A 7,624-nucleotide genomic window follows, 5' to 3' on the forward strand; every position below is an offset into this window, starting at 1 on the left:
GCCTAATCTTGTTGAGGGAATAACTCTTAGGATATGACTCTCTGTTTGTCTAATTGAAATATGTGAGAAGCGCCATATATGCGAGGTGACGAACATATATACATCTGCTATGTATGTTTCATGATCGGAATAGTCTTTATATTATACTATGCCTTGATTTGGATATTGTGCTTCTTTCTATCATGCTTTATATATTTGTATGACTACATGAACTCCGTAAATCATGCTAGAGACCATGTGTAGATATTGATTTCCTGTTGAGCATGATATTTGCTGTTGTATGGCGTATCCGCCTGATTTGAGTTGTATTTATATACTTGCACATGCATACACCTTAGCATGCTATCTTCTTCTGTCCATGAGTATGTGATTTGATATCCATTATCTGTATACATATATTCTTGTATATGCTTTTGTTTGATGGACTTGATTGGCAGCACGTGAGTGGTCCATGCGGGATGAGTTATTTGGCACGTGAGTTGTCTGTGTGGTTGTTATTATTGGCACGTGAGTTGTCTGTGCATCACGTGAGTTATCCGTACAGTGTGAGAATAATTATCCATCCCCCTAGGGTCATGTAAGGCCCCGTGAAATTTTTCCTAAAAACCGGAGTTCCGTGATGCCGGGGCAGGTGTAGAGGTTAATAATAGTAGAAATTCTTCGGTTCAAATTTTTTGGATTGAACAGTGCGTTGGGGAGTTGAAGGAAAATATTTGGCAGAAATAAGTGTTTCTGCGGCCCATTCTGCGGCCGCATAATCACTCTGCGGGCCGCAAAATGGTCATAGAGTGAGTCAGTTTTCTAGGTCATTTAGATGTCATTTTCACGGTCCATTATGCGACTGCATAACCGTTTCGCGGGCCGCACTCTTGTCTCACAATCGGTCTTGAAGTTTTGTGGAGGGAGGTTTTGCGGCGCATGCGACCCCAGAACAAGTCTGCGAGCCGTATAGTGACCGCAGACCCGGTCAGTTCCTTTCCAGTTTTGGCACCCAATTTGTGCGGCCGATATGCGGAACACATATCCATTCTGCGGTCGCATATGCGACCGCATATCCTATTCCGGGGCTTCATTTTGGGGGTTTTTAAACCCGACCCTTCTTCGTTAAAACATATGTCATAGTCCATTTTGAGCACATTTCTGATATTTTTAGAGTTAGAGAGAGTTCTTAGAGTGTGGGAGTAACCTTCAACCTATTATCCACCAATTCTTGCTCAATCATTGAGGATTAACAAAGGAAGTCTTCATCCTAAAGGTAAGAATCTATGCCCTAGCCCTTAGTTTCGAAAATCTTCTAAAAGGGCAGTAATTAGCAAGACAATTATTGGGTGTGGGGGTTGTTATCTTGCATGCATGTGTTATCAAAGAATGTGGGAAGGTTGTGAGTTAAAAATGGTAGAGAATGGGTTGGGGAATGATGGAATCCTCCATAAAAGGACCTTGAAACCTTAATGCATACCTAGTGTTTGATTAAATGCTCAAATGAGCTAGAACCATGATCATCCTCCTTATTTTTGGTTCAATTTGTTATATTTCTAAAATAGATTGAAGTTACTAAGAATTCCGGAACATTTTAGAGTTTAAGGAAGCTAAATTGAGGTATGTTGGCTAAACTCTTCTTTAAGAATTGGAACCCCCAATACCCTTGTAAGTTCCAAGATATTTATTGCAAGTTGAGTATTCCGAATAAATTTTGTGACAAAGATATATGTTTAATTTGTGTTTTAAATTCTCTCATGATATTGTATTATAAATTGAGGATATGTTCCAAACTATGAATTGTGTATCTACATGTTATGATTCCAAGTTGTGATTTATGTGGAAAACTATTTTGCCAAATTGTGTAGAGATTGTGATTGGGGTTACACCTCCACCCGCATATATTGGGGTGAGGCGGCAGGGCCGCTTTGTGTATGATTTTGGTATTGTTGTTGCACCACCACCCACATATATATATATGGTGAGGCGGCGGGACCGGTTTGTGTGAAAATGGGTATCTTGTTTAGCCCTCCACCCGCATACATTGGGGTGAGGCGGCAGGGCCGCTTGAGTAGAGTTTTGGTATTGTGTTTAGCCCTCCACCCGCATACATTGGGGTGAGGCGGCGGGACGCTTTGTGTGGAAATGGTTACAGAGGATCTCATCTTGAATTCTATAAATGTTAATGACAACTCTTTATAAGCTTGCTTTTGGTTTAAACGGCTATCTATGCTATTCTATTATCGCCTTGATCCATCATATTCATACTTTATTTCGAGTTCTTAAATTGGTGTTTGGTTTTTATACTAGTACCATTTGACATGTACTAACATCCCTTTTGTCGGGGGCGCTGCATCTTTAATGGATGCAGGTGGTTCCAGATCGGAGGATACTGACCAGTGATAGCACTGCTCATTCTTCCCAGCTAACTTGGTGAGCCCCATCTCATTCTGGGGTTGTGCATCTTTTGTTTCTTATGTGTTTTGAGGTATAGCCGGAGCCTTGTTGCCAGCACCATCTTTACTCTTTTTTGTATCTTTAGAGGCTCCATAGACACTATGTGGGTTGTATATGGGTGTTGGGAATGATAAACAAGTTGTGTTGTGATTAAATCACTTGTTGCACTTTGAGCCATGAAGGGATGTGTGTGTGTGTTTTGAGACTTATTAATGGAGTGACTAATGATAATGAATGGTATTTCAGACATGATCACTTTATTGTTTGAATAACGAAAACATATATTCTCTTTATTCATGAATGAGTTGGGTAGAAGGAAATCCAATAGGCTTGCTCGATCGGGTTCACTCGGTTGAGCACCGATCGCGCTCCCCGATTTTGGGGCGTGAAAGGTCACCCTCTCATGTTTCTCTCTTGATGGTGTACATGCAGGTTGTGAGAAACCAACAAGTTTCTGGTTGATGTGGATCTTGGTAAAGTTGATCATTGGTTAGACTTTGCATCTCTTCTCTATTTGCAAACTCCTTGGATGTATACATGATTTTTCTGCATATCTTCTCTATATGCTAGTTCCGGAATGCATACATGCCCTATTTCATGTGTATCTTCTCTATATGCTACTGCTGAAGGATTATCTGGTATTTCACACATCCTCTCTATGTGAAACTGTGGAAGGATTATTTGACACTTTACGCCTATCTTCTCTATATGCAAGCTTGATGATTTAATGATGTTGGACACATATCTTCTCTATATGCTGAGTTGTTGAATTTGAATAGTATCTAGGCATATCTTCTCTATATGCAATTGTTGATGTGTTATTTGTTATCCAAAACATACCTTCTTTACATGTTGAGCAGTTAAAAGACTTGCGCACATCTTCTCTATGTGCACTATGTGGTACTTGTATTTTCCTGTTTAGACTTCATTACTGTTGCTGGGTACACATATATGTTATTAAGTTGTGCATGTTATATATACATAATGAGTATCCTTGATCAAGACCTCGTCACTACTTCACCAAGGTTAGTGAGGATACTTACTAAGTACATGGGGTCGGTTGTACTCATACTAAACTTGTAACAACCCGAACGGTCATTTTAAGCATTTACACTTCGCTCGGTTGTTTGAGGGCATGAGTAGCTCTGTATGATGTAATATAACTTATGTGAATCGTCGGTTTTGGTTTTCAGGTTTTTCGGGACTGATTTAGAAGAATGATTCTCAACTAGAGAGCTTTAAATTTGAAAGAGTTGACCAAGTTTGACTTTTTTGCATTTGACCTCAGATTGGAATTTTGATGGTTCCGTTAGCTCCGTTAGGTGATTTTGGGCTTAGGAGCACGTCCGGATTGTGATTTGGAGGTTCATAATGGAATTTGGCTTAAAATGGAGAAAGTTGAAATTTTGGAAAGTTTGACCGGGAGTGGACTTTTGATATCGGATTTGGATTGTAATTTCCGGTAATTGGAATAACTTCTATATGTTATTTGGGACTTGTGCACAAAATTTGAAGTCATTCCAGATTAATTTGCTATTTCGGCACGTGTTATTGAATTTGAAAGTTCAAAATTCATAAATTTTGACTTGAGTTGCGATTCATCATTTCGATGTTGCTATGTGTGATTTGAGGCTTTGAGTAGGTCCGTGTTATGTTATTGGACTTATTGGTATATTCGGACGGGCTCCTGAGTGGCCCGGATGAGTTTCAGACGAGGTTCAGATCATTTCATTTCATTTTGGATTTTTTGCTAAGATTTCTGGTTATGGTGTTTCCGCATCTCTGGAAGAGTGGGCGCAGATGCGAGTCCGCAGATGTGGACAATTAGCCGCAGAAGCGTAGCAGGCCATGGAGGACAGGGGTCATAGGTGCGAAGGAATTCTCGCACATGCGGTAGCGTAGATGCGAACAAGTGGACGCATGTGTGGGGGCAGCTAGGAGTGATTGACTCTGTAGAAGCGAGGCCAAGGCCGCAGATGCGCATTCACAGGTGCGGGCCCTGGACATGTAAGTGACTTCCGCAGAAGCGGCATTTTCATCGCAGATGCGGCGTCGCATGTGCGACAATAGGCCCGCAGATGCGAAAAGTCTGGGCAGAAGGTTTATAAGCAAGGGTTTGCGATTTTAGTCTTATTTCAACATTTTGGACTCGGACTTAGGCGATTTTCGAGGTGATTATTGAGGTAAGCTTCTTGTACTCGTTTTGGATCATAAAACTTGTTTCCCCACCTAGTTTGTGAGATTTTGAAATGAAATTTGGGGGTTTAGGGCTTGAGAATTTGAGAGTGGATTTTGGGGATCTGGATGACCAAATGGTGTCAAATTTTGATAAATTTAGTATGGTTAGACTCGTGAGTGTATGGGCTTTCGGGTTTTATAAATTTTGTCGGGTTCTGAGGCGTGGGCCCGGGTGTATTTTTGGCCGATTTTGGGTTTTGATTGATGAATCGATCTTTATGATTTGGAATTGTTTTCCTTGGGCTGTATTTGATTTATTTGAGTTGCTTTTGGCTAGTTTTGAGCCGTTCGAAGTTCGCTACGCGTGTGATGGCATCTTTGGAGCATCGCTTGGCTTGCTCGGTATTTGGTATTAGCTTGTTCGAGGTAAGTAACTCTTCTAATCTTAGTGCTGAGGGTATGAAACCCCGTATTACGTGTTATGTGATTGGTATTGAGGTGATGCACATGCTAGGTGACGGGCATGTGGGCGTGCACCATGGGAATTGAGACTCTGTTATTTCCATGGCACTGAATAGTGGCCCTATTTTGTTGATATCCGTGTTTTCACCATGTGATAAAGTAATTGAGTTGTCAATCATGCTAGATATCATGTTTAGGCATTATGCCGATACTGTTTGGACTCATAGTGGTCGTTTCTTACTGTCATCTCACTGATTTCATTGATATTTCGTACTTAGTCATATTCATGCATTCATATCATATCTCGGTCTCAGTTGTTATTTATTGATGCATCATATCATTGTTGTCGGGCTAGTTTCATGACATTGTGAGCCCGTGAGTGAGACTGGAGAGATTGATGACTGAGTGAGGCCGGGGGCCTGTTGTGAGGATATTGAAACTATAGCACGTGAGTTGTACGTGCAACACGTGATTTATCCGTGCGGAACCAGATATTGATATTATGGCACGTGAGTTGTCCGTGTGGATTATAGCGCTTGGACTGTAGGAGCCCCTCCGGCGTCTGCACAACCTTAGTGAGCGCAGTTGACTATATATATGTAGATCGGGCTGCACGCCACATCGAGTATTGTACAACGCTGAGTGATTGAGTGTGCGGAGCATTGAGCATAGTGAAAGAGGATGCGAGACCGTGAGATTGAGTACTCTGAGAGTGTGAGTACATGATTCATCTTTGAGATACATGGCATTTGCATGCACACATGACATACATGCATAGAGATGCATTTTCTTTCTCATGTTGTATAGTATCACGTCATTCATGACTTTTTACACACATTGATATGTGGGCGTAGAGAGATATTTCACACTTGCTATCTCGAAAGAAAATGAAACATTTTATTTATTATGGTAAGGATATTTGGAAAAATTACAGTTTTCAAACTCACTCGTATTTTTGGCATTTTCGGTAAAAGATTTGGGTTTTCGCTAAGATACTTAAAAAGCATTACTATTTTCTGGAACTGTGAACGAACTGAGCATTTTATTTCCAAGATACTCTTTTGTTATTGTACTATACTGTTATGAACTATGGTGGAATATTGGTATTGTACCCGACCTTTTTGTTAGCTCGTCACTACTTTCAACCTAAGGTTAGATTTGTTACTTATTGAGTACATGGGGTCAGTTGTACTCATACTACACTTCTACACCTTGCGTGCAGATGTTGGCTGCTGATGTTGCTGTGATCGATGGGAGCTGGGTTGAAGATATACCCGCGTCCCAGTTGTAGCTGCCTCTTGTTCGTGGTAGCTTTAGATTTATAAAACTCTGTTTATGTAATTTTCAAACAGACAATGTATTTATTTCATTTCAGCTTTGTAAATTCTATTCTTAGAAGCTCATGATTTGTACTACCAGTTTTTGGGAATTGTATTAGATTCAGATATTTCTTTACTTAATCGCTTTATTAATTTATTATCGGAATTGGATTACCTAGCGGGTTGTGTTAGGTGCCATCACGACTAGTGGATTTGGGGTCGTGACAAGGTGGTATCAGAGCTCTAGGTTCATAGGTTCTACAAGTCATGAGCAAGTGTCTAGTAGAGTCTTGCGGATCGGTATGATGACGTCCATACCTATCTTCGAGAGGCTACAAGACATTTAGGATATACTTCCCATCTTTCTTTCCTTATCGTGCGGCATAGATTTAGCTTGAAGCGTAACCCTTTGAATTCCTTCCACGCATTCGTATGCACACATGAGCCCCCGGTATCGATTGTGCAACGATGACTTGTGATTTCATGGTTGAGGTACGAGAGGTGATTTTGGCGTGCTGATGATGGGCCAGTCGGGAGGACTTGAGGCTGGGTTTTGATTGTAGTTTGAGCACAGAGATTTTGATTGTGTGAGCACGTGCTTTTGGACTTATACGTCCGGTAGTGTCCCTATGAGTGGAATTTTTGGCTCGATGAGCGGTAGAATGGCTATGTGGTGAGTATAATGTGACTGCGGGATGTGTTCAGATTATTCAAATGTGACGATAAGAGTTTACTTGAGATGTAACAAGGACTATGGGGTGTCTAATTTCTGTCTTGATTTGCGCGTATGGTCTCGAGTTATGGGTGTTGAGGGATCTCTCTTGTTATTTAGTTGTGGAGTGAAGTAGATTCTCATATCTTGTTGACGAGTTCAGAATCAAGAAGATTAAGTGATTTCATAGTAGTCGTGACTGTGGAAGGGTATAGAGAGATGTCAGTTCGAGGCAGAGCAGGCGGGTTATCTCCTACGAGGTGTCCTGAGGTTGTGTGGTCCTTATGATGTTTTGTAGAGAGTTCTCTTTTACCAGTGAATGATATATGTTGTAATTTGAGTTTGGATCGCTTGTGGGAGTTGGCTTGACTATTACAAGGGTGAATGTGAGATTTGCAGACGATTTGAGGTATTATATGGTTTGTGTTACATGGGCTTACGAAGGATTTAGTTGAATTTCAGTGCGGGATTCCGGCAGTAATAGAGTATGGTTATCGTGATGTTATCGACTGCTTTG

The sequence above is a fragment of the Nicotiana tabacum genome, chromosome 9, assembly GCF_000715075.1.
Source record: "Nicotiana tabacum cultivar K326 chromosome 9, ASM71507v2, whole genome shotgun sequence".
Lineage (NCBI taxonomy): Eukaryota > Viridiplantae > Streptophyta > Magnoliopsida > Solanales > Solanaceae > Nicotiana > Nicotiana tabacum.